This window comes from Phyllostomus hastatus, unplaced genomic scaffold (assembly GCF_019186645.2).
Source record: "Phyllostomus hastatus isolate PE091 unplaced genomic scaffold, TTU_PhHast_1.1 phas_scaffold_1674, whole genome shotgun sequence".
Lineage (NCBI taxonomy): Eukaryota > Metazoa > Chordata > Mammalia > Chiroptera > Phyllostomidae > Phyllostomus > Phyllostomus hastatus.
The window spans coordinates 30460028-30488001 of record NW_025334011.1 but is presented as its reverse complement, the minus strand read 5'-3'; the positions used below and the strand labels follow the sequence as shown (position 1 = coordinate 30488001).

General features: G+C 39.2%; 1 protein-coding gene across 1 annotated transcript in view; it reads left to right on the top strand.

Annotated features, from left to right (window-relative positions):
- Positions 1–818: 818 nt before the first annotated feature.
- USP6NL (USP6 N-terminal like) overlaps positions 819–27974 on the top strand; it is a 186513-nt gene continuing 159357 nt past the window's right edge. The window contains exon 1 of the mRNA XM_045857892.1: positions 819–1010. The gene's annotated coding sequence lies outside the window, so the exon portion shown is untranslated. The remainder of the gene's footprint in view (positions 1011–27974) is intronic.

Here is a 27974-nt window from a genome sequence, read left to right as displayed (position 1 = left end):
GTTTACATCATTCGTCTTTTTATGGCACCTCTTAATGGAAGACTCTGGAGATTAAAACTCTTGACAATTTTCATGAAATTAAAACGCTGACCTAGAGAAAGATGGGACAAAAGATGAACATTTGAGAAGTTTTAAGTAGCAATGGGATCTTACACAGTAGCCTATTTAAAGTAGTGCTGATTTGAACACTTAAAGTTCCTGAAAAATGACAGAACTATGAATTTTGTCAAAAGCAATGTCGTTTTATTAAACGAATGACTATCTGGTCTAACGACCAAGCATTTGCTTGTTTCAAGTACTCTCCCTAAGAGGCAGGTACCATTGTGCCACTTTAAGGTGAAGAAACTGAGGCACAGAGACTGTTGAAGGTGTGACACGTGCTAAATCGTTGAAGCAGAGATGAAACCCGAGGCAATCTGGTTGCAGCGACCAGGCTTTTGGTTACTACTCCTTTGACCTCACACCTGGTCCCAGCCATCCCTTGACCTGTCCATTGGACATCAGCTTGTCTGTCCTGTTCCTGCAGCGCTTCCGAAGTCTCCACAGCGTCCCAGGCCCCTTCCCTCCCTCCCTCAGCGTCCAGGGGTCAGAGCCTCAGAGTCCCGGCTTCTAGAGGAGGATGCGGTGAACCTGGACGCGCGCCCCCGGGGGCGGCGGGAACGCGGAGCGGCGTGCCGCGGGGAAGGGGCGCCTGGGCCGCGCCAAGATGGCGGCGGCCACGGCCACTGTGGTGACGGTTGGCGGCGGCCCGTGAGGCGGGCGGGGCTGGCGGCGCGGAGGCGGGGTCCCGGGCTAGCCGTCCTGGAGGCGGGGGCAGTTTCCATAGCGGCGGCAGGAGGTGTCGCGCCGGGGAACTTCCTGGTTCCCGGGCTCGGCTACGCCGGGATCCTCTTGGAAGGGAAACAATGGGGCGGAGGGCACTGCGGTAGCTGCCGCCGCGCCGGGACCTGCTCGGCCAACGGGACTCCCCGCTCTGCCCCCTTCATTGCCTCCGCTTGGACCGTCCGGAGGTAACTTAATTTCCTCCTCTCCCACCGCTAGTAGCCGGTCGCCCGCGGCGTCTCCCCGTCTCCTCAGGGGCTGGGACTCCGACTTGGTCCCGGGGAGCTGGACGCCGCCATTCCCGGACCTGGGGGAGGTGGACGGAGCTGCGGGTGTTCTCCTAGCTCTCGCGGGGGGCAGGCTTCGGAACCGTGTGTGGGGACGTCCTTGCCGTCCCTCTGGAACCTTGATTGTGGGGTTCTGAGGGTGTGATTGACATGTTGGCGGGCGCCGGGTGGGGAGCGCCGGGGCGCAGGGGGCGTGCGGGGCGGGTGTGCCGGGGACTGCGCTGGACGACCTGGTGGCCAGTGAAGGGGGCTCCTGGAAGGGGCGGGGTCGGGGAGACCGCTGCCCCTTCCCCCCAGAACAAGTTTCAGCCCCGCGGGAGACGTGTCTCCCTGCAAGTTTCACTTGCGTCTTTCAGAGTCCAAGTGGGCAAGACTGAGGCAAACTTCATGCTTTTAAATTAGTGCCTTCATGCTGAGGAACTTTGTTTCGACTAGGCGAGAGGAGGATGTGGTGCATGAGGGATTCGGAGAGCCTGGAAATCTGTGCGTCTTTGCAAAGTTTGAGAGATAGTTTGGAGCTAACAGCCTTGTGACGGTGTGGCGTATCCATTGCGTGAGAATGGTTACTCGCAGGTGTTTTAATTTCAGAAAATGTGAGGAGTCTATGAATCCACTGGTGGACATTTCTGTAAATTGAAGATTGAACTCTCCCTGCCTCCCCTCCCATTTTAATCCACAGATGCTTTGTAGTCAGTAGACTTTAGCAGGAGTTAAATGAGACCTTTCTGGGGCTGGGAAAGATTTTTGAATTGGCAATACCTAGTCATTGGAAATAATGTGACACAAATGGAAAGGAAAAGTGGGGACACGGTCTTGAATATTTCACTTGCCGGAACAAAGTGATTTCAATCCTATAATCCATTAATAAAGAAAATTAAGTCTTTGGGATAGGTGTTTAATATTTTGTAGCTCAGAAAATTTCGACAGAACTTTAAAGATCACCTCAGTCAACTCCCTCATATTTTGAATCTCTGGGAAATTCTGTTAGAGGGAAATCAGGGTGGTTTATTTTTTTCCCCCAAAGTCACCGTAATAAGAATTAAAATTAGCCAGCATCAAATGAACAGTTGTCTATTTGCTTTTATTTTCACTCCTTCAAACCCTAAAATTGAGAAAAATATTTCTAAGTTTGCTGTTCTTTTATAATAAAGTTTGCAGACATAGTCTAATTTATTACTTAAAATGGATATTAATCCTATGTTGTATTCTACATAGGCAATTGAAATATGTCAAAATAAAAAATTATACTAATAAAAGTAGAAGTTAACTTTTAAAGGAAAACCATAGTTTTAATTTCAAGTACAGGTATCCTGAATTAACAAAAATTCCTTTGATGATTATGTATTTAAAGAATGGAGTTGTCACAAAGGCATTCAAAGAAACATCATGTACCAAACGTTAAGTCTTGGTGTTGGTACCTACTTACTGTTTTTAGCTAAACTGTCAGTGACTCTTGTACTTCCTTTGGCAAGAATAGCCCATTACCAGTTTGAACAGTGTTTTGACATGAAGTTGCTCCTAGTAAGGACAGCTGCCATTGGTTAAACAAGCCAGTAAGTAGAAGTGACAGCTTTGGCACCATCTGCTAATGGGCTGGCCATCCTTAGCATTATTGGGAACCAAGACAACTTCCTGGCTTGCAGATCCGGAGTGGGCTGGGCCTCCAGTGCTGAGAGGGGTTGTGTTGGTCTGTCTTTGCCACAATGTGCTCATCTATCTCAAGATACTGTTACATTTTGTAGCGGGTGAAAAAGAGGCCAATAAATTCAAGTTAGTGGCAAATTAAAAAAAAATTGGTTACAGAGCACTAGGAGTGAAATGACAGTTTTAAGCCGTAAAAGACTTAGCAGCAATACTAAAACTTTGGGAATTGCTACTTCAGGTAGACAGAGACACATGATTACATTTTGTGGTTTATGTTTGCAAATTCACTTTAACCATTTTTGTTGTAGTTCAGTGTGATTTTTGGAAGGCATATTGCATTCTTAGATGTGATTTACTTACATATAGACATTCATAATTTTCTCTTTTAAAAAGTATCTCAATTTTTACAGAGGAAGTCAATACAAAGATAATATTAATTTGAAAGTATTCTGCCTTCTGGCACACTTCATTGTAGTATGTGGGAGTAGAGCAGGGGAATTAGTCACAAACACTTGGATTCTCAATGGATCTGAGCCATTTCCAGGCTATATCACTTCATGTAAATAACTTATATTTTAAGGCTTGTTATTATTATTAATAGTAGTAGTAAAGTTAGGGGGATCATAAATTCAAGTTTGTTTTTTCAAGAGATATTTCTTGAATGCCTTTTGTGTATCCCAAGACCTTGCATTTGGTACCTCATTTTCAGCAACAGGATGCTTAAGTCTTTTAAAGTACAGGGAACTCTGAAACCTATAACTAGGGAACCTAACTTGATTTGGAGGTGGCAGGGCAAGCTTTCCTGAGGAAGTGACTTGTGGGACCTGAAGGAGAAGGAGGAGGTGGTAGGCAAAAATGGGAGGTGGCTGGGTGGGAACCTTTGAGGATGAGAGAAGAGTGTGTACACAGTTCCTGAAGAGACTGTTGAGAAGGTTAGATAAGAATATGTGTTTATTAGTGCCCTACCTGGCACTGAAGCAACCACTGTTAGTTGTATAGAAGAGGCTCTTGGCACCATACTCTAATCATCTTGTTCCATAGCCAGTATAGAAAGGCAATCAATCTAGGTGACTCTCACTGCACTAAACCTGGAAATGACTGTGTACTGTGGTGTCTACTGTTATAACTCTGGCACCATTACTTGTTAGTTTCTATATCTGTAAAACTGGGATTGAATGTTAAATAAAAGATTCTTTGATTGCTTTACAGAGATAACTATCATTTGATATCAATATAGTATTATACAAGGGGGAACCCCCCCCAAAAGCAGGAATTGTCTTCTGGAGGGTGGGTCCCTCATAGTACAGGCTTCCCCCACTAGGTGAGTGTTCTAGGAACCCATCTGTACACTAGGTGAGTGTACTAGCTGGTGTTGTGAGAGGCTGCATTCGGTTTCAGTGAATGTTTTTGAAGACCTTTACGTGTTTGCTTATTTCATGATAAGTGATTTATGAGCTTACCTGCTCACACTGCACTGAGTGTTTAGCAGTTTTTGACCAAAAAAAAAAAAACACACCAAAAAAAAAGGCACGAGCCCCATCCCCTACCCTCCTTATTTACCCAGTCTTGCCCTGAGCAACTTTTTTTGTTTCCCTGGATGAAAACAATCCTCAAAGGGAAAAGTTTTGCTGATGTGGAAGAGATCAAACAAAAAAAAGCAGAAGCACTAAAAGGTATCAAAATCAATGAGTTCAAAAACTGTTTTGAGCAGTGGGAAAAAAATCTCAATAGATGTATTATATCAAATTGAGAGTGCTTGGAAGGTGACTGAAGTATAAACATGTAAGAATAAATACACAATTTTTTATAAATAAATTCCAATTTTGGGGAGTCTCCCCTCATATACTGATATCAGTATAATATTCTGATTTAACCATGATGGCATTTTTCCTTAGAAGAACTTAGACTACCTTATTTAAAATATCTACTCACAAAATAGCAGTACCAATCTAGGCTAAAATAAAAAAAATATTTAGTAAATGGCAGGTAGTTTCATTTGCTTCTAGGAAGATTGGGAGTGATTGGAGTTTCATGTCTTTTGCTTAAGTGTTTTTGGCCCTAGAGACGTTAATTATTCTCTGACAGAGGTACACATTGCACCTGTGTGTTGCTGACATTGATACGTGTAGAAAAAGTTACAATTTTATTCTGTAATTTTTCTTTCACTGAATTAGCAACTGAATTAAAAATGTTACAGTAATATTTTTCATGAAATAAGTGAAAGGAGATCATTTTAAGTTTCTTAATGTATGAATTTCAGTTAGTAATATTATATAGATCACTAAAGGCAAATTAATATTTTATTATGGAATTAATGTAGTATTTATAAGCCAGTTAACTGTCTGGACTTTTTGCTCCTGTCTCTTTTTGTTTATTTTTTTTGTACATTTTAATGTTCATTAGCCTGTCTGTGGTAAGATAAGAAAAGATAAAGTGAAATAAGATTTTGAAAAGTTAGTCCCAGTGGAAAAAAATTGAATAGATGAGGAGATTGAAATTTATAAAGGTTAGGTATATGTGTTGGGCTAGATATTTCTGTGCATTTTGTCAATACTTCTTATAAAAATTAATGAAGTGGCATAATGACTATTCACATTAGTGTTTAAAATTTAAAAAATCTATTTGTGGGGGATGGGTAGCACAGGGGAGAGTAATGGGGGAAAATTGGGACAGATATAATTGAACAACAATAAAAAGTGAATAAATAAAGAATCTATTTGTCTAACCAGTTATATGTACTTGCTCCCCTCTTCCCTTTTTCTAGCTTTGTTTTGGGTTGGTTTAAAAAATATAATTATTCTCTTTCCTTTTCTTTATTAGCATGGGATTCTATATTCTTTTACTATTCCTTTAGTGCTTGCCTAAGGAATTCTAATATGTATTTTTGACTTATCAAAGTGCAATATTACTTGAAACTTTCACCCTTTTTCCAGGTAATACAAGGCCTTTAAAAACATTAAAGCCACTTTTCTTTCATTACCTATTCATTGTTACCATGTTTTCAAGTGCATATATAAATATATATTTAACTACAAAGATGTTTTTCTGTTGTTTTATGCTGTTATTATTCAATTAGACTTACTGTATTTTCTGTTTTTTATTCCTTCTGGCATTACTGACCTTTCATATGTAATAATTTTTTTCTGCCTGAAGAATACCCTTAGTATTTTTTAAAAATATATTTTATTGAGCCCTGGCTGGCGTAGCTCAGTGGATTGAGCGCGGGCTGCGAACCAAAGTGTCGCAGGTTCAATTCCCAGTCAGGGTACATGCCTGGGTTGCAGGCCATGACCCCCAGCAACTGCACATTGATGTTTCTCTCTCTCTCCCCACTTCCCTCTCTAAAAATAAATAAAATCTTAAAAAAATAATAAAATCTTAAAAAATATATATATTTTATTGATTATGCTATTATAGTTTTCCCAATTTCTTCTCATTTTCCCCTCCAGCAATCCCCCTGCCCCTTAGTTCATGTCCATGAATCATACATATAAGTTCGTTGGCTTCTCCATTACCTATACTGTTCTTAACATCTGCCTGTCTATTTCATACCTGCCAATTTGTGCTTCTTATTCCCTCAACCTTCTCCCCCATTTCCCTCCTTCCCCTTCCCAACTGAGAACCCTTTGTGTGATCTCCATATCTGTGATTCTGTTCCTGTTCTGCTTGTTTGCTTAGTTTGTCATTTGGATTCAATTATAGATGTGAGTTTATTGCCATTTTAATGTTCATCCTTTTGAGCTCCTTCTTTTTCTTGTATAATTCCCTTTAGCATTTCATATAATAATGGCTTGGTAATGATGAACTCCTTTAATTTTACCTTGCCTTGGAAGCATTTTATCTGCCCTTCCATTCTAAATGATAGCTTTGCTGGATAGAGTAATCTAGGTTGTAGGTCCTTGCTCTTCATCACTTTGAATACTTCTTGCCAGTCCTTTCTAGCCTGCAGAGTTTCTTTTGAGAAATCAGCTGACAGTCTTATGGGAACTCCTTTGCAGGTAATTGTCTGCTTTTCCTTTGCTGCTTTTAAGATTCTTTCTTTATCTTTAACCTTTAGCATGTTAATTATGATGTGTCTTGGTGTGGTCCTTTTGTGTCCATCTTATTTGGGACTCTCTGTGCTTCTTGGACTTGTATGTCTATTTCCTTAACCAAATTAGGGAAGATTTCTTTCATTATTTTTTCAAATAAGTTTTCAATTTCTTGCTCTTCCTCTTCTCCTTCTGGCATCCCTATGATTTGGATGTTGGTATGCTTAAAGATGTCCCAGGGGCTCCTAAGCCTGTCCTGGTTTTCTTGAATTGTTTTTAGTTCCTGCTGTTCTGATTGAATGCTTTTCCATCCTTGTGTTCCAAATCATTAATTTGATTCTTGGCTTCATCCTCTCCACTGTTGGTTCTCTGTAGATTTTTCTTTATTTTACTTAATGCAGCCTTCATTATTGCCTGGGTCTTTTTTATGGGGTTGAAGTACCCATTGTGTTCCTGGGGCATCCTGATAATCAGTGTTTTGAACTGTGTTCTGATAGGCTACTTATCTCCATTTCATTTAGTTCTTTTTCTGGAGTTCTGTTTTTTCATTTGGGCCATATTTCTTTGTCTCCTTATTTTAGTAGCCTCCTTGTGTTTGTTTCTGTGTATTAGGTAGAGCTGCTTTGACTCCCTCTCTTAGCACACCTGTTAAGTTGTATGGGGTAGAGCTTAGGTAATCACCAGGGTGGAGCAACCCCTGCTACCACTCTGTTGCTCTGTATGGGGGAGGGTGTGCAGAGGGGCTGATGCCATTGCCTGGCCTCTGGAGTATTGTCAGGGAGGAAGCTGTCTCCCCCCTCGCACTTCACTTTCTCTCCATATGCTACTGGTGCCCTTCCTGCTGTTGCCCTGGTGCTAAATCCCAGAGATGGTATGTCTGCATGAGTCCTAAGTCCCATGCAGGACTTTTAAGAGAATGTAGTTTCTTCCTCCACCACAACCCCCACTGGTTTTTGCAGCCAAAAGTTATGGAGACTTATCTTCTTGGTGCTGGGACCCTGGACTGGGTGGTCTGGACTGGGGCTGGGATCTGTTGCTCCCCAAGCAACCCTCCTGATTTTAATCCACCACACATGAATGTGGGACCACCCATTCCTGTCTCTGTACCTCTCCGAGTCACTCCATGTCTCCACCCATCTCAGTGCCTTTGTGGGTCTCTGCCCCTCTTACCTGTGTGGATGAATGTGGCTTCTTTAAATCATTCATTATTAGATTTTCACACAGTTCAATTATTTGACAATTCTGGGTGATATTTGTTTTGTAGTGTAGCTGTGTTTTTTGCTATAGTTGTGTGCAGAGGTGAGATGTGTTTACCTATGCCTCCATCTTGACCAGAAATCCCCTTTAGTATTTTCTTTCTTTATTTTTGTCAATATTAAAGTGTATTAGCATTGACAAATTTTTGAACTTTTTGTTTGTCTGATAATGTTTTTAGTTCACCTGTAGTCTTTTTTTAAAATATATTTTATTGATTATGCTATTACAGTTGTGCCATTATCCCCCCTTCACTCCCCTCCACCCTGTACATCCTCTCCCACCCATGTCCCCCCCTTTAGTCATGTCCATGTGTCATACTTATAAGTTCTTTAGCTTCTACATTTCCCATACTATTCTTACCCTCCCCTATCTATTTTCAACCTACAATCTATGCTACTTATTCTCTGTACCTTTTCCCCCTCTCTCCTCCTCCCACTCCCCTGTTGCTAACCCTCCATGTGATCTCCACTTCTGTGGTTCTGTTCCTGTTCTAGTTGTTTGCTTAGTTTCTTTTGGTTTTGCTTTAGGTGTGGTTGTTAATAATTGTGAGTTTGCTGTCCCTTTACTATACATGTTTTTTCTTTATCTTCTTTTCTTAGATAAGTCCCTTTAACATTTCATAAAATAAGGGCTTGGTGATGATGAACTCCTTTACCTTGACCTTATCTGAGAAGCACTTTATCTGCCCTTCCATTCTAAATGAGAGCTTTGCTGGATAGAGCAATCTGGGATATAGGTCCTTGTCTTTCATGACTTGGAATACTTCTTTCCAGCCCCTTTTGAGAAATCAGCTGACAGTCTGATGGGAACTCCTTTATAGGTTACTGTCCCCTTATCTCTTGCTGCTCCTAGGATTGTCTCCTTCATTTTTACCTTGGCTAATGTAATTATGATGTGCCTTGGTGTGTTTCTTCTTTGGTCGAACTTCTTTGGGGCTCTCTGAGCTTCCTGGATTTCTTGGAAGTCTATTTCCTTTGCCAGAGTGGGGAAGTTGTCCTTTATTATTTGTTCAAATACGTGCTCAATCTGTTGCTTTTCCTCTTCCCCTTCTGGTACCCCTATAATTCGGATGTTGGAACGTTTAAAGATGTCCTGGAGGTTCCTAAGCTTCTCCTCGTTTTTTTGAATTCTTATTTCTCCATTCTTTCCTGCTTGGTTGTTTTTTTCTTCCTTCTGGTCCACTCCATTGACTTGAGTCCCAGTTTCCTTCCCATCACTATTGGTTCTGTGTGCATTTTCCTTCATTTCTTTTATGGTAACCTGCATTTTTTCATGTAATTTGCGCCCAAAATCAACCAATTCTGTGAGCTTCCTGATCACCAGTGTTTTGAACTGTGCATCTGGTAGATTGGCTATCTCTCAGTCGCTTAACACATTGTATGCAGGAAACATATTTATACGTTTTATGTTGACTGGTAGTAGAGTGCGCGATAAAAACTACCCGCAAACAATGTGTTAAAGGGATGAGTCCTGGGGTACTAATTTGTTCTTCTGTTTGAGCCATCTCTCTCTCTCTCTCTCTCTTTTTTTTTTTGGTCTGGTTGCTCCTGTTACGGTGAGGGGCGGAGCCTTAGATGTTCCCCAGGGCTGGGCACCCCAGTTGCTAGATTGTGACGTTGTATGTGGGGGCGGGAGGGAACAATGGCAGTAGCTCCGTTCTCCGTGGGACCTCAGTCCCTTCTCTGGGATCCTGGGTTGCGTGCTCTGCCCTGCTCCACAATCGCTGCCCCACTGGGTCTTCCAGCTGCCACTTATGTACTCAGGGTCCACCTGCTGTGATCTTGCGTGCCCCAGATGCCCTGCGCGCCCCAGATGCCTTATGCACCCCTGGTTGCCTTATGCGCCCAACTCTCTCGGGCCACGACCCACGCCTGGCTGCTTGTCTCCGCCCCTCCTACCGGTCTGGATGAACGGGTCTACTTCAACTTCTTGGCTGTCCGACTTCCATTCAGATAAATTCTCTGTCAGTTCTGGGTGTTATTCTGCCTCTAAATTGTTGTTGTTCCAATCTTGGCTGTGTGTGGAGGTATGGTGTGTCCACCTATACCTCCATCTTGACCGGAAGTCCTGTTCATTCCACTCTTACTAGACATTTGGATTGTTTCCAGTTTTTGGTTATTATATAAAGCTGATATGAACATTTTTATATATGTATTTTGTTGGACATATATATTCCCTTCTTTTGGATATATTCCAAAAGGAGTGGAATCATTGGGTAATAGGTAGAAAAATATATATATATATTCTCTATCCATAGTACATATTTGCATATAGCTTTAATAATTTTTATCAAAGTTTTCCAAAGTAGTTGTACCAATTTATGCCCTGTGATATTTTACTAATTTAAAAATATATTTAATGTGTGTGTATATATATATATATATATATATATTTTTTTTTTTTTTTGGTCTAGCTTTTTATTGTCTTTAAGCAAAAGGTTAATCTGTAATACCTGGTCGATCTTTGTTGGAAAAGCATGTACCTTATCTTGTCTTTTATGTAACTTTTCATGTGTTTGTGTTTTACTTTCTTTTCCAGTTAGATTGTGAAGTAATAGACCAATTTTTTAAAAGATTTTATTTATTTATTTTTAGAGGGAAGGGAGGGAGAAAGAGAGAGATAGAGAGAAACATCAATGTGCGGTTGCTGGGGGCCGTGGTCTGCAACCCAGGCATATACCCTGACTGGGAATCGAACCTGTGACACTTTGGTTTGCAGCCCGCGCTCAATCCACTGAGCTATGCCAGCCAGGGCTGTAATAGACCAATTTTTGAAAAAGATTTTATTTATTTGGTTTTAGAGGAGAGGGAGGGAGAAAGTGGGGGAGAGAAACATTCATGTGTGAGAGAAACATCGATTGGCTGCCTCTTGTACACATCCTGACTGGGGACTGTACCTGCCACTCAGTCTTGAGCCCTGACTGTGACTCCAACTGATTGCCCTTCTGTTTTCGGTATTATGCCCAACTGAGTCTCTCTGGTCAGGGCACTAATAGAGTAATTTTTAACACAGAATTTTAGAATATGTATTCAAATTACTGCTAGGGGTGCTTACCATTAGCAGACTATCTACATTAATTACTTAAGAGAAAAATGTTTTCAAGACTTGCTTTTTGGAGAGAGTGAGCCCCACTCTTCATCAGTTTATATTACACTTTGTTTTTGACCCAACTTTTTATTACCACTTTGAATTCTAAGCTCCTTCTTCTGACTAGCTTGGCAAATATTTTTCTCTTACAAAATGTTTTTCTCCAAAGTTGATGACTTACTGTCACTGATGATTGCCAAAATAATGTCATTAAAATTCTCCCCTAAAATTTAGGGTTACCTTTGATTATTTCACAGTAAATACTCATTTTGGCTTTTTTCCCATTTTTTAAAACACAACTAACATTTTAGTGTAGTTCATTTCAGTTCACACCTGGTTATAATGGATTGATCCTGTTTATAATGCTAAGGAAGTTAGAATATTTCTTAGTTATCTAGTGAATTAAATTAAGTTTTTAGGTCATAAATCTTACAATGCTAGAAGGAGAATTTGAACATTGTATTTCAGCTCCTTTATTTTATACAGTAAGACCAAGAATGGATCACTACTAATACATGTCAAATATATAAGCTATTTAGATTAGCATAAACATTTTTATGACAATTTTGAGTGGTAGGCAGATTAGGAACTTTAGTTTTAATTTTACAGATAAACTGAGGGTCATAGAAATCATGTGACTTTATCTGAATTTCTAGAGCTGGTTAATGGCAGAGCTGGACCATTTGTATCTAGGACTTCTTATATATTGAATAATTTTTTTTACAAGGCCTACAGTCTGTCATTAACCTGCTGAATTCTGAGTTTATTGACATCCTATACCAATTTACTTCTCTTCAACTGTATATATGTATATTTTTGGTCATAAGTTTTCTCATTTTTATTGACCGCAGGGTCTGTATGTGAGCTGAAGCTCTTAACTCCCATTTCACTCTGGTTTCCCTTGGTACTTTTGTCCTGAATTGTTAGCACAGGATGGCCAGAACCAGGTTTCTCTTGATTGTTGTATCTCAAGCTCCTTGAGAAACTTTTGCATTACTTTATGGCTGATTTAGTATTCCCTGAATGGTGGATGGGTACAGTCTTATGTTTAGAATCCAACTAGAGATAAATTTCTTGACAATAGATCCTAGCATCAGCTCTACTTGTCTTTATGTTTCTTATGCTATCTGCCATAGGGCATATTATTATGTGTATAATACTTGACAGTTTGGAATTTTTAACTGACTTTTTAAAGGATACCAGGCTCCTGAAAATCAGAGATATTGTATCTTTCATTTTAGTTTTTATCTGTAGAGCTCAGGCATTATGTAAAGTTCTGATAGGACATATCAAGAGAATTAGGCAAATGTAACATATAAACAAATTATAAGTCACTTTTGAAAGGCCCTGCCTCTCTGGAACTGAGATAAGTAAGGACATTTGTTTTCCTAAATACTGACAAGTTGACCTGTTGACCAGTGTAAAGCTGCTGAAATTTGATAAGTTCTGGAAACCTAACTTGAATTCCACCTGTAGATGGGGTAATTAGACCTCGTTCTTATCTGATGCTTCATTAACATACACATGTAAACAAACCAAGGAAACCAAACAATTTCCCATTTTGCCCATCTCATTCTCTGATCTTATTAGCAGGAAGTACTTTGTTGATTTAGCGAATAGGATAAACAGACCTCCTTTCGCTCTAGCAGTGATAGATTTGCTTTACTTCTCTTGTGCTGGGAAAATACTGAAATCTGTGGGAATTGAGCATTGTGTTTCACGGCGTATAAATTACAGAGAAACATTGTTTTTATAGAAAGCCCAAGAATTGTGAAAGTACAGTGGTGAGACCTTATATGTCAATAAATAATGACCCTAATATTAACTAAAGTTATTTCTTTATCTGGAATGAGAATATGTTACCTGGGAATCTGTCCTGACATATATATTTGAACTAATAAACTGTGCCACTGAATTATGAAAGGAAGGTACTAGAATTACTATGATGTAAGTTCCATAGAGACAAGATCTTTGTTTTGTTCATGGCTGTGTCTTCAGAGCCTAGAACACTGCCTGACTTGGAGTATCTGCTCAGTAAATATGTATTGAATGAATAGTACATTTGTATATTATCTGTCTTTAAGTTCAAAAACTAAACATTAATCATTTAGGTATTGGTTTATAAGCCTTTGAGGAAATAAATTTAAATTGGTTGAGGCATCATTTCTGATTATATCTTGCTGATTGTGAGAAAGTTGCATAAAGCACATTGTAGAGCATTTATTCATTGTTAAATTTCTTCGAGACATTTTGAAATGATGCATCATAGTCCGTTATGTGTAAATTAACAACAATTCATTTAGTCAATCCCTTATTATTGGACATTTAAGTTGTTTATAGTTTTTTTTTTTGCTGTTACAAATAATGCTTCAATGAAGGGAACTTTCTTAAGCTTTATCTTTGGGTGGCAATTCAACAATTAGCAATTTAGCAAAACGGGATCTAGGACTTTTTTTACTAGACAATGAACTTGGATTACACAACTATGAAGGTGAGATTAGACGCTTCAGTGATCAGAGAGCTGAGATCAGACATCACAAATGGTACAACTCTTTGAGTAGGCCAGCTGGTTCTACATGTGGATAATGGATAATCAGCCTTCTTTCACAGAAAGCTGTCTGAAAGCAATTTGTAGTGGAACTGGCTATCACTTGTATTTATCTTTAACTTTTAGGGCGTAAATGAGTCACTACAACTGTTTCTTCCTCTTAAATATGGCTTAAAATTATAAGTATATTTAACTCCTTTATGACATTTACATATGTTACTTTTACTTGTAATCATTTCATTTCTGAATTTTGTTGGAAAATTTTGCTTTTTCATATTAAACTAGAAAATATTACATTTACACAAAAACTATATGAAATATGTGTTACGTAGGGCTTAATACAGTGATGTCCATACTTTCCCCTCCCTCAGTTTCAGGGATAGAACATTACTAGTACCTCTGAGATTACACTTCCCACTATTCCACCTTACTGCTGTAAGGAAACCATCAGCCTCAGCTCTGGGGCCTAGGATTCTCTTGCTTTTCTTTACAGTTACATTACATATTATTAATTTTACATATTTTGGAAATTTATATAAATAGCATCATTATATATGCGTGTATGTATGTATATGTATATATTCACATATTTAGTGAATAAAATATTTTAGTAAAATTAAAACTCACAAATTTATTTGCATTTAAAGTTGACATATTTATCCTTTGCATTAGTCCTTTGTTGCTATGTCACAAATAACTACTAAATTTCAGTGGTGTACCACAATAGGCATTTAATTCTAGCTCACAGATTTGGCAGTCTCTGCTGGGTTTGGCGGGGGTTGGCCGGGATTGGCCATAAGCGGTGGGTTGAGTGCAGTTACATGCCAGGCAGGTATCTATGAATTCTGGATTGAGGAGAACATGTCTATGCTTTTTTTGCAACTATTTTTTAATATATTTTATTGATTATGCTATTACAGTTGTGCCATTTTCCCCCCTTCACTCCTCTCCACCCTGTACATCCTCTCCCACCCATGTCCCCCCCTTTAGTCATGTCCATGTGTCATACTTATAAGTTCTTTAGCTTCTACATTTCCCATACTATTCTTACCCTCCCCCTATCTATTTTCAACCTACAATCTATGCTACTTATTCTCTGTACCTTTTCCCCCTCTCTCCTCCTCCCACTCCCCTGTTGCTAACCCTCCATGTGATCTCCACTTCTGTGGTTCTGTTCCTGTTCTAGTTGTTTGCTTAGTTTCTTTTGGTTTTGCTTTAGGTGTGGTTGTTAATAATTGTGAGTTTGCTGTCCCTTTACTATACATGTTTTTTCTTTATCTTCTTTTCTTAGATAAGTCCCTTTAACATTTCATAAAATAAGGGCTTGGTGATGATGAACTCCTTTACCTTGACCTTATCTGAGAAGCACTTTATCTGCCCTTCCATTCTAAATGAGAGCTTTGCTGGATAGAGCAATCTGGGATATAGGTCCTTGTCTTTCATGACTTGGAATACTTCTTTCCAGCCCCTTTTGAGAAATCAGCTGACAGTCTGATGGGAACTCCTTTATAGGTTACTGTCCCCTTATCTCTTGCTGCTCCTAGGATTGTCTCCTTCATTTTTACCTTGGCTAATGTAATTATGATGTGCCTTGGTGTGTTTCTTCTTTGGTCGAACTTCTTTGGGGCTCTCTGAGCTTCCTGGATTTCTTGGAAGTCTATTTCCTTTGCCAGAGTGGGGAAGTTGTCCTTTATTATTTGTTCAAATACGTGCTCAATCTGTTGCTTTTCCTCTTCCCCTTCTGGTACCCCTATAATTCGGATGTTGGAACGTTTAAAGATGTCCTGGAGGTTCCTAAGCTTCTCCTCGTTTTTTTGAATTCTTATTTCTCCATTCTTTCCTGCTTGGTTGTTTTTTTCTTCCTTCTGGTCCACTCCATTGACTTGAGTCCCAGTTTCCTTCCCATCACTATTGGTTCTGTGTGCATTTTCCTTCATCTCTTTTTTGGTAACCTGCATTTTTTCATGTAATTTGTGCCCAAAATCAACCAATTCTGTGAGCTTCCTGATCACCAGTGTTTTGAACTGTGCATCTGATAGATTGGCTGTTTCTTAGTCACTCAAAAGGATGAGTCCTGGGGGACTGATCTGTTCTTCTCTTGGAGATATGTCTCTCTCTCTCTCCTTTTTTTTTTTTTTTTTGTCTGGTTGCTCTTATTACAGTGAGGCGTGTAGCCTTAGGTGTTCACCTGGCCTGGGCACCCCAGTTGCTAGATTGTGACGTTGTATGTGGGGGCAGGGGTGGGGGCAGAAGGAACAATGGTGGTAGCTCCGTTCTCCTGGGATCTCAGTCCCTTCTCTGGGATCCTGGGTTACGCACTCTGCCCTGGTCCACAATGCCGCCTCACTGGGTCTGCCAGCCGCCACTTGGGTACTCAGGGTTCTCCACTGAGTCCTGGAAGGCTTACGTGCTCCCGGTTGCCTTATGCGCCCAGTTCTCCCCATCTCCGCACGCAGCGATCTGCGCCTGCTCCTCCTCCTCCTCTCAGCCCCTCCTACTGGTCTGGATGAATGGGTCTACTTCAACTTCTTGGCAGTCAGACTTCCATTCAGATAAATTCTCTGTCAGTTCTGGGTGTTATTCTAGCTCTAAATTGTTGTTGTTCTAATCTTGGTTGTGCATGGAGGTACGGTGCGTCCACCTATGCCTCCATCTTGCCGGAAGTCTTTTTTGCAACTATTGATATGATTTATATCCTTCACTTTGCTTAGGTGGTGTATCATGTTAATTGATTTGTGGTTATTGAACCAACATTGCACTCCAGAAATAATGCCCACTTGATGATGATGCATGACCTTTTTAATGTATATGTATTGCTGGATCTGGTTTATCACATATATTAGACTATAATTTTCTTTGTTGTAATGTCTATGTCAGGTTTTGGAATCAGGATAATGCTGCCCTTGTAAAATGAGCTTCCCTCCTCTTGACTTTCTAGAATTGTTTGAGAAGGTAATTCTTTGAATATTTGATAAAATTCACCTTTGATACCATCTGGTCTAGGACTTTTGTTTGTTTGGAGTGTTTTGATTACTGATGTGATTTTATTGGTTGTAGTTGGTCTGTTCACATTTTCTGTTTCTTCTTGATTCAGTCTTGGAAGGTTGATATGGCAATTATCTAGGAATTTATTTGTTTAAGATTGTTCAATTTGTTGGCATTTCTTTGTTTACAGTATTGTCTTATAATCCTTTGTATTTCTGTGGTCAGTTGTCACTTCTCTTTCATTTCTGATTTTACTTATTTGGGTCATGTGTCTTTTTTTCTTGATGAGTCTGCTTAAGTCTTATCAAACTTGTTTATTTTTCAAAGAACTAGCTCTTGGGTTTCATTAATATTTACTTGTTTATTTATTTATTTTATTTTAATTGTTGTTCAAGTACAGTTTTCTGCCTTTTACTCCCATCCCAGCCCACCCCCCCAGCCATCCCCACCTCCTTCCCATTTCCACCCTCCCTTGTTTTTGTCCATGTGTCCTTTATACTTGTTCCTGTAAACCCTTCCCCTTTTCCCCTGAAATTCTCTCCCCTCTCTCCTCTGGTCACTGTCAGCCTATTCTCTTTTTCAGTGTGTTTGGTTATATTTTGCTTGTTTGTTTGTTTTGTGGTTTAGGTTTCTGTTAAAGGTGAGATCATATGGTATTTGTCTTTTACCGCCTGGCTTATTTCGCATAACATAATGCTTTCCAGTTCCATCCGTGCTGTTGCAAAAGGTAGGAGTTCCTTCTTTCTTTCTAATGCATAGAATTCCATTGTGTAAATGTACCATAGTTTTTTGATCCATTCATTTACTGATGGGCACCTAGGTTGCTTCCAGCACTTGACTATTGTAAATTGTGCTGCTGTGAGCATTGGGGTGCATAGGTTCTTTTGGATTGGTGTTTCAGGATTCTTAGCATATAATCCTAACAGTGGAATTGCAGGGTCAAAAGGCAGATCCATTTTTAGTTTTCTGAGAAAATTCCATACTGTTTTCCATAGTGGTTGTACCAGTCTGCAATCCCACCAACAGTGCACTAGGGTTCCCTTTTCTCTGCATCCTCTCCAACATTTGTTGTTTCTTGCTTTGTTTAAGATGGCCATTCTGACCAGTGTGAAGTGGTATCTCATTGTGGTTTTAATTTGCTTCTCTCTGATAGCTAGCAATACTGAGCATCTTTTCATGTGTCTTTGGATCCTCTGTATGTCCTGCTTGGAGAAGTGTCTGTCGAAGTTCTTTGCCCATTTTTTAATTGGGTTGCTTGTCTTCTTAGAGTGGAGTAGTGTTCATTGATCTTTTGTATTTCTTTTAGACTAGTTTATTTCTGCTCTGATTTTTTTTATTTCTTTTTTCCTACTACTCATTTTGGTTTTGCTTATTGTTCTATTTCTAGTTCATTAAATGTAAAGTTAGATTGTGTATTTGAGATTTTTCTTGTTTCTTGAGGTAGGCTATATTGCTATGAATTTCCCTCTTAGAACTGTTTTTGCTGTGTCCCATAGATTTTGGTTTGTTTTTATTTTTATTTGTCTCAAGGTACTTATTGATTTATTTTTTGGTCTAATTATTAACCCATTCTTGTTTAGTAACACGTTATTTAGTCTCCATTGTTTGAGTGTGTTTTCAGTATTTTTCTTGTAATTGATTTTTGTTTTTATAACATTGTGATCAAAGAAGATGCTTGATATGATTTCAGTCTTCTTAATATCTATTGAATTTTTTAAAAAGGCAAAAGATTTGTGTGTTCTGAAGAGAAAGTACAGTATTACCATTGAAATTTATTTATGACCTAACGTGCTCTATTCTAGAAAATGTTTCATGTTTACTTGAAAAGAATGTATATTCTGCTGTTTTGGGGTGAAATACTCTGAATATATCAATTAAATCTATTTGGTCTAATGTGTCATTTACAGCCTCTGTTTCCATGTTGATTTTCTACCTGGAATATCTTTCCATTGATGTCAATGGGGTTTTAAAGTCTCCTACTATGACTGTGTTACTGTTGATCTCTCTCTTTATGTCAGTCAGTGTTAGCTTTATATATTTAGGTTCTCCTATGTTTGGTGTATACATGTATACCTGAGTTATATCCTCTTGTTGGGTTGTTTCCTTTATCATTATGTATTGTCCTTCTTTGTCTCTCATTATTGCCTTTGTTTTAAAGTCTATTTCGTCTGATATAAATACTGCTATATCTGCTTTTTTTTTGTTTTCATTTGCATGAAATACCTTTTTTCATCCCTTTCAGTCTGGGTGTCTTTTGATCTGAAGTGGGTCTCTTGTAAACAGCATATATATGGGTCTTATTTTCTTATCCATTCACCTACCCTATGTCTTCTGATTGGAGCATTTAATCCATTTACATTTAAAGTGATAGGTATGTAGTTATTCCTATGCTCTTATTCAATATATGTTCTTCCTCTTCTCTGTCCACTTCTCCTTCTTCTTCCTACTTATTTTTCTTCCTCCTCCTTCTTCCTCCTTCATCCTTTTCTTCCTCTTTCTCCTTTTCTTCCTGTTCTTCCCCTTCTCCTTGTTTTCTCCTTTTCCTCCCCCTCTCCTCCCCTTCTTATTCTTCCCCTTCTTCCTCTTCTTTCCTCCTCTTCCTTCTCTTTCTCCTTCTTCTTCTCCATCTCCATCTCCTTCTCCTCCTTCCCCTCCTATTTCTCCTTCCCCTTTAACATTTCTTATAATACTGGTTTGGTGGTGATCAGCTCTTTTTGCTTTTTCCTGTCTGGGAAGCTTTTTATCTCTACTTTAATTTTAAATGATAACTTTGTTGAGTTACAGTAGTCTTAGTTCTAGGTCCTAGCTTTTCATAACTCTGAATATTTTGTGCCAGTCTTTTCTGGCCTGAAAAGTCTCTGTTGAGAAATTAGCTGATAGTGTTATGGGAGCTCACTTATCTCTTTAACTGTCTTTCTCTTTCTGCTTTTAAGATTCTCTTTGTCTTTCATTTTGGTGTGGGCCTGTTGAGTCCATCTTGTTTGGGAATCTCTGTGCTTCCTGGACTTCGGTGTTTTTCTTCCTTGCCCAGTTTAAGGAAGTCTTCAGTCATTATTTATTCAAATAGGTTCTCAATTCCTTGCTCTCTCTTCTTCTGGTACCCCTATGATGTGAATGTTGTTACGCTTGCTGTTGTCCCAGAGATCTCTTAACCTGTCTTCACTTTTTGGGGGGATTTTTTTCCTGTTCTCATTGGGTGTTTTTTACTACCTTGTCTTCCAAGTCATTGATTGGATCCTCTGCTCAATATAATTTGCTGTTGACTTTTCTTTCAATTTATTCATTTCAATTATTCTTCATTTCCAACTAGTTCTTTTGTGTGATTTCTGTATTCTTTTTTATTCTTACTGTCTCTTTGTTGAAGTTATCACTGAATCCATCTATTTTTCCTCTGCTTTCTTTAGCGTCCTTGAAATCATTGTTTTGAAATCTGTATCTGGTAGATTTCATTTAGTTCTTTTCTGGAAATTTCTTCTGTCCTTTCATTTAATGCTGTTTCTTTGTTCCCTCAATTTGGCTGCCTCTCTGTGTTTGTTTCTATTTATTAGGTAGATCTGCTTCTTCTCCCAATCTTGGTTGGGTGGCCTTATGTAGTAGGTGTTATGTGGAGCCCACTGGCTCAGTCTCCTTGATTACCTGAGCTGGGTCCTACAAGAATAGATTTTGTGTGGGTTATATGTGTCCTCCTGTTGTAGTTGAGCCCTGATTGCTGTTGGCATGCCTATGGGTGGGGTTGCCCTTCACTGGCTGGCTTTGAGGATTGACCATGACCACAGTGTACAAGGGGCTATTTGGAGGGCGACCCTACAAGGTGGAATTTGCCCCAGTGTCCTGTGACTTCCTTTTGGGTGTGTCACTTGTTTAGCTAATCTGGTATTCTGTTGTAGTCTGAAGCTAGCCCCTGGTTTTGTTGATTCTGGGGCCTTCTGGAAGGGACTCTGGTGCAGGTCAGTGACAATGCTACCTGTGACCAGTCCTGGGCTACCTATTAGGAGTAACAAGGTGATTCACGGTTGCTAGCAGCCTCTGCTGGGCCTCTGTACATGTGGGAGGGGCCAAGCTGCAAACCAAGGCTGGCACCCATCATTACTGGGCCTGCAAAAGGTCTGCAAGAGGCCCAAGGCCTCCTGTTGGCTGTCTATTAGACTAAGTCACTGGAAGGGCCTTGGCAGTAAGTGAGTTTGCATGAAGCAAAAGTTTTTAGAGGGTCACCAGGAAGGTGTGTGTGGTGTTCATCAGCTCAATATAGTTTCAACCTTGGCACCAATGTTGGGTCTGAGGCCACTCAGCAAAAGTCCCAGGGTTCACCAAATCCAACTGTCACCACCTAGGAACTGAGGACCTTTGCCAAGGAGCAGGGTCTCAGGGAGTCACCATTGTGGAGCTAGTGTAGCTCCCCAGGCTAATGTCATGTGGGGGGAGTGCTTAACCCAGGAAAGATGGCACCTGTGGGCCATATGGTAGAAAGACTCAACACAGGGATCTTAACTACTGTCCCTATAGTCTTTCCCTGCAAGCCACACAACTCAGTCTCTCCTTGTATGACTGGCACCCCATGAGCCATTGTTCCTCTGTCAGAGCCCCGGGTGAGTGCCTGTGACTGAAAGTTTGTGTATTGGCCTTTTAAGAGGATGCTCGAGTTTCCAGTAGCCTTCCATCTCCCCCTAGGTGGACAGAATCCCTGCTGATTTCATGGCCAGATATTATGTGGGCTCCTTCCCCTGGCATTGGTGCTCTGGGCTGGGGAGCCTGGCATGAGGCTGAGGCCTCTCACTCCTCAAGGGTACCTCTGTAGCTGAGATATGCTTCCATATTCTTAACTGCCCCATCTGAGTGTGGGCCCAGTCTGTTGTGTCTTCGCACCTCTCACCAGTCTTCATGTGATTTCATCTTTATGTTCTTAGAGGACTTCTGTTCAGCTACTCTTCAGATGATTATCCATGTTAATTGTTCTATAGTTTAGTTTTAATTTGGATGTGGTCAGGGATGGAGGTGAATGCAGCTTCTACCTACTTCACCACTTTGTACCTTCTTACAGTTTTCTTTTCTCACCACCCTTTCCCATATTTCAGACCTTGATTTTGACATCATTTTTCATCTTTGTGAACTACAGTTTTGGAAGCATCCTTAGTGAGGATCTGTTTGCAGTATGTTCTGTCCATTTGTTTCTGAAAATTTCTTTATTTTGTCCTTTTTCTTAAAAAAATGGTTTAGCTTAGTTGGGTACTTAATTATAGTTTAACAGTTATTTTCTTTTAGAAGTTTGAGGATGCTGTTCTAGTATCTGTCTTCCATTGTTGCAGGAATAAATCAACTTTCAAGTCTAATTGTTTTCTTGTTAGCAACCTGCCTTTTGTTTCTGGTTGCTTTTAAGAACTCTTCATTATTGATATTTTGCAGTTTCACTGTGATGTCTCCAAGTAGTCCATTTCCTTTTTATTTATACTTGGAATTTGCTGAACTTGAATCTGTATATTAGTATCTTTCATCAGTTTAGGAAAATTCTCAGCTCTTCTCTTTTTGCATATTGTTTCTTCTATATTCATCATGTTTTTGTTTTAAAACTCCAATTAGATATTCATATTAGATATTTTAATCTATTTAAAATGTCCCTTAATCTTACTTTATATTTTTCATGGTTGCATTCTGGATAATTTCAGTTATATGATATAGTTTGTTAATTTTCTCTTTAACAGTATCTAGTTTGCTGAATTTGCCTTTGGGGTTTAATTTTAGTTATCCTATTTTTCATTTGATTCTTTCTTAGATCTGTCGCCTCTTTTTTGTTCTTAGTTTCCATTTTATATTATATTTTGAAACATTGCTGTTCTTTCTTAAAGATATTTTTGACTAATCCGCTTATTTCTGTTGAATTTTGAGTATTGTACATAGTTTAAAAATTTGAGCTAATTTTTATTGTAACTTTATCTGTGGAAATTCTTACAAGACCTGCATTAACACTTCTCTACCCCACCCCCCAGGGAATTGTAACACTGTTCTCTCCCAGAGGGAATTGTAAAATTGAGGACACCGTCAACCCAGGGCCATATAAATTTGCAGGTTTAAGATGTTCATAACATAAAAGTAGTTGGAATTTGAACTAGAAACCCATGTGAAGGTTGGTTTGGTTACAGATTTCCAGGGACCATTCCCTTCCCCCTCTCCAAACACAAGTAAATCTAGACTTTGGAGAATTTTCCTTATAGCTTTTCTTTAGGGTATATATTTTTTCATAGTTTATTTTTTTTATTGGAGATCTAGTCCTTCAGGTGCCAGGCTTTATTGCTTATTTGTCGTCTGACTTCCCATATTTTATAATATAAAGGTTTGGCTTTGTCCTATGAAAGCTGTTAACACTAAAAGGTCTTCAGCATTACCCAGTATTACAGAAAATTCTACTGGGCATTGTTTAAGAGCTTTCAGTTTTATAATAAAGCAGCCAATAGCCACATTTGAAATGTGGCTAGCATGAGAAAGAAACTGAATTTAGAATTTTATATGACTTTAATTAATTTAAAATTAAATACCTGCATGTATCTAGTGGCTACAGTATTAGACAGTGCAGCGTGGTTATGGGAGATGTCAAATGTCTCTAGGGCAGTAGCTAGCATCATTGCCTATGTACTCCACTCCCTGTGCTCCTATTTACTTATTTATTTTTTATTTTTGTCTTTGAGTTTTTGTGAGCTCTGTTATGCATTTTAAAGGATAATTCTTGTATTTTATCAAGCATTTTTAGGTGTCATGTAACAAGAGGGTTCACAAGCCTTTCGGGCACAAGAATCTTGGAAACAGATCTCTAACAGCTTTAGGTTTAGTTGATGTTCTTTTCTTGAATGATTAAATTGAAAAGTTCAGAATGCATCTTCTGGCCAATATGGAGTTGTAGGTAGATACACTTTGCCCCTTTGCACAACCAAAAGAAGGACAACAACAAATTTAAAAACAAAAAATAACTAGAACTGCCAGAAGATCAAATGGTATGGAAGTCTGACAACCAAGGAGTTAAAGAAACATTCATCCAGACTGGTAGGAGGGGTGGAGACCGGCAGCTGGGGCAGAGAGGACTCGTGGCAAAGTGGTGGATGGAGGACCAGAGCAGGCGAGGTGGCAGTTGGTCGACTGGGCAAGACAGTGGCTGGTAGACCATGCAGTCCCACATTTGTGTGTGGATAAACCAGGAGGAACTACTGGGGAGCAAGACAGACTATACAACCCAGGGTTCCAGTGTGGGGAAATAAAGCCTCAAAACCTCTGACTGAAAAAAACCTGTGGGGGATGTGGTAGCCGAGAACTTCCCAGTCTCACAGTAGAGTTCATTGGAGAGATCCACAGGGTCCTGAATGTACACCCCTCCCCACGTCTCCTCAGGAATCAGTACCAGAAGGGTCCAGTTTGCTTGTGGATAGCAGAAGGAGTGACTGAATGCTGGTAGAGAGCCGAGCAAGTGCCCTTGTTTCCTTTTGGGACCCTCCCTCACATATAGTGCCACAACGCAGCAACGTGGGTTGCCACACCCTGGTGAATACCTAAGGCTCCTCCCCCTACTATATAACAGGGATGCCAACACACAAAAAATGGCCCAAATGAAAGAACAGATCAAAGCTCCAGAAAATATACAAATAAGTGACAAAGAGATAGCCTATTAGATGCACAGTTCAAAACACTGGTAATGAGGATGCTCACAGAAATGCTTGAATATGGCCACAAAATAGAGGAAAAAGTGAAGGCTTTGCAAAGTGAAATAAAGGGAAATGTATAGGCAACAAACAGTTACAGGAAGGGAATTAGGACTCAAATGAACAGTTACAGAAGAAGGAAGAAATAAACATTCAACCAGAACACAATGAAGAAAAAAGAATTCAAAAGAAGGAGGAGAGGCTTAGAAACTCCCAGGACAACTTTGAATGTTCTGAATCATAGGGGTAACAGAAGGAGAATAGGAAGAGCAAGAAGTTAAACACTTAAAAGAGAACTTTCCCAATCTGGCACAGGAAATAGACTCTCAGAAAGTCCAGGAAGCTCAGAGAGTCCCAAAGAAGTTGGGTCCATGGAAGCACACACCAGGGCACATCATAATCACACTAGCCAAGATTAAAGAGAAGGAGAGAATCTTTTTTTTTTAATTCTTTTTAAAAATTTTAATTGTTCAAGTACAATTTTCTGTCTTTTACTCTCATCCCAGCCCATCCCCCCAGCCCTCCCCACCTCTCTCCCATTTCCACCACTCCCCCCAGTTTTTGTCCATGTGCCCTTTATACTTGTTCCTGTAAGAAGGAGAGAATCTTAAAATCAGTGAGAAAAAAATGAGAGAGTTACCTCCTAAGGAAGTTAAGTTCCCATAAGATTATTAGCTGATTTCTCAAAAGAAACCTTGCAGGCAAGAAGGGGCTGGGAAGAAGTATTCAAAGTCATGAAAGGCAAGGACCTATATCCCAGATTATTATTTAGAATGGAAAGGCAGATAAAGTGCTTCCCAGATAAGGTCAAGTTAAAGGAGTTCATCATCACCAAGCCCTTATTATATGAAATGTTAAAGGGACTTATCTAAGAAAAAGAAGATCAAAACTATGAACAGTAAAATGACAACAAACTTACAAGTATCAACAACTGAACCTAAAAAATAAAAAACAGAAACAAAAGCGAACTAAGCAAACAGCTAGAACAGGAACAGAGTCACAGAAAAGGAGGTCACATGGAGGCTTATCAGTGAGGAGGTGGACTGGGGAGAATGGAGGAAAAGGTACAGGGAATAAGAAGGATAAATGGTAGGTACAAAATAGAGGGAGGTTAAGAATAGTATAGGAAATGGAGAAACCAAAGATATTATATGTATGACCCATGGACATGAACTAAAGTGGGGGAATGCTGGTGGGATGGGGATTACAGGACAGAGGGGAATAAAGGGGAGAAAAAAATGGGAGAAATATAATAGCATAATTGATAAAATATATTTAAAAAATAAATTGAAAAGTTCATAGCAGAGTGTTAGAAGTATTAACTGATTATAATGTTAAAAATTATGAAAAATAATTATTTTGTCCTACAAAGAATTTAAGGATGTTTAAACATAAAAATATTAATTAAAACATAGATATTCTTTGTAATAAATTTCTGTTACTTTAGGATTCACTTACTCTTTTGGAACCGTAGGTAAATTTCATTTTTTTTTAATTTGTATTTTTTCATTGTGCTAAAATATATATAAGATTTACCATTTTAACCATTGTTTGAAAGATTTTACTTATTTTTAGAGAGGGGAAGGGAGGGAGAAAGAGAGGGAGAGAAACATCAATGTGTAGTTGCCTCTCAAGCGCCCCCCACCAGGGACATGGCTCACAAGCCAGGCATGTTCCCTGACCAGGAAATGGACTAGGAAATGGACCAGGAATCGAACCAGCAACCATATGGTTCATAGTCTGGCACTCAATCCACTGAGTCACACCAGCCAGGACCCATTTTAACCATATTTAGGTGTATAATTCAGTAACATCAGGTATATTCACATTGATTTGCAACCATGACCATCTGTCTACAGAAGTTTTCTCATCTTCCCAAACTGAAACTCTGTACCCATTAAACACTAACTCTCCATTCCCGTTCCCCAAGCCCCTGGCACCTACCATTCTGCTACGTGTCCTTATGAATTTGACTTCTCTTAGGTACTGCATATGTGGAATCATAGAGTATTTAACTGGATTATTTCACTTAGCTTCATGTGTTCAAGATTAAATTTGATTTTTTAAAATTATAATTTGTGATTTTTAAATAATTACAATTTGAGTAAAAATGGGGACCACATCAGTTAGGGGAGATTTGGGTTCTTCATGTATTTTTTTCCAGAGGAGAAATGATCATACAATGAATGTTAATGTTAATTTGGCCTCTTGAAAGAATGTTAGAAACAATAGAATGTGATACCATGTGTGTTGGTTTATAATTCTATTAAACTTACATCTTATTTTCCCTCTCCTCTCCTCTCCCCTCCCCCCCTCTTTTTTTTCTTTTCCTCACCTGAGGACATATTTTCATTGCTTGACAGGGAGGGAGAGGGAGGGAGAGGGAGGGAGAGGGAGAGAAAGAGAGGGGGACAGACATCAATCAATGTAAGAGAGAAACATTGATTGATCGCCTTCTCTTTATGCACCCTGACCAGGGATCAAACCCAAAACTTGAATATATGCCTTGACTGGGTATTGAACCCATGACCTTTTGATCTACTGGACGAAGCTCCAACCAACTGAGCCACACCAGTCAGAGCATTACATTTAAGTTTTAAAATAATTAAAATCAGGCCTGTTGAATAGATTTTTAGTTGTTAAAAAACCAGAAATTCTTCCCTGGTTGGGTAGCTCGGTTGGAACATCACCCCAATACTCTAGGGTTGTGAGTTCAATCCCTGGTCAGGGCACATACAGGAATCCAGCAGTGAGTGCATAAATAAGTGGAACAACAAAATGATGTTTCTCTCTCTCCCTCTTCCTGTCTCCCTCCCTCCCTCCCTCCCTCCCTCCCTTTTTATCTCTGTCTAAAATCAATAAATTAAAAAAATCTGAAATTCTTTTAGATACTTCTAGAGGTCTTAACTGGTTAAAAGTGTTTGAAATTATTTTTAGGCTATGTTTAGTGCTGCAATAATGAAAAGGTTATGGTAGCACTTGTTTTCCTTTTATCTAGACCCTGAATTCCCTGTCAGTTTGGGTTATCCTTAGGCCTGTTGCAGCCTTACCATTCCTGCATATCAAGTTTTGTCACAAAAGTTGGAAGAGTTACTTGAAAAAACGTATATTAGAGTTATGAGAGAATAAGAGTATGAGAATGAGAATAAACAGCAATAGCTCAAGTTCCTGGAAAGTGAGTTTAAAGGCCAGATTTTGCAGTAATCCCCCAAAATGCTTTTTATATGAATTTGTGAGTAAGGTAAATTACTTTTTCCCTCTTGGATGGTATGGAGAATAGCAAGTAAGATTTCTCTTTTTTCCTTGTTTGTCCAGTGGGAGGGAATAGCATTTGGGGCAGAGAAAGGGAATATGAAAATTTTCTTAGTGCCACTAAACTGCTTAGTTGCTTAAAAATTGGTAGACTACATACTTTGAAAGTAGATGGGAGAATCTATATTTCAAAGCTGTGGTTAGCATAAAAATTCTTGGACAAGTAACCTTAGTTATAAAAAATTAAAAACGTTTCTAAGAATTACTCCATGACATTTTACATCAATTCCAACTTACGCATTGTCATGTTTGTAAAGTATATTTATCACCTCAGATGGTAAGATTATAAATCCAATGTTTTTGGCTTACTAATTTTTTCCAT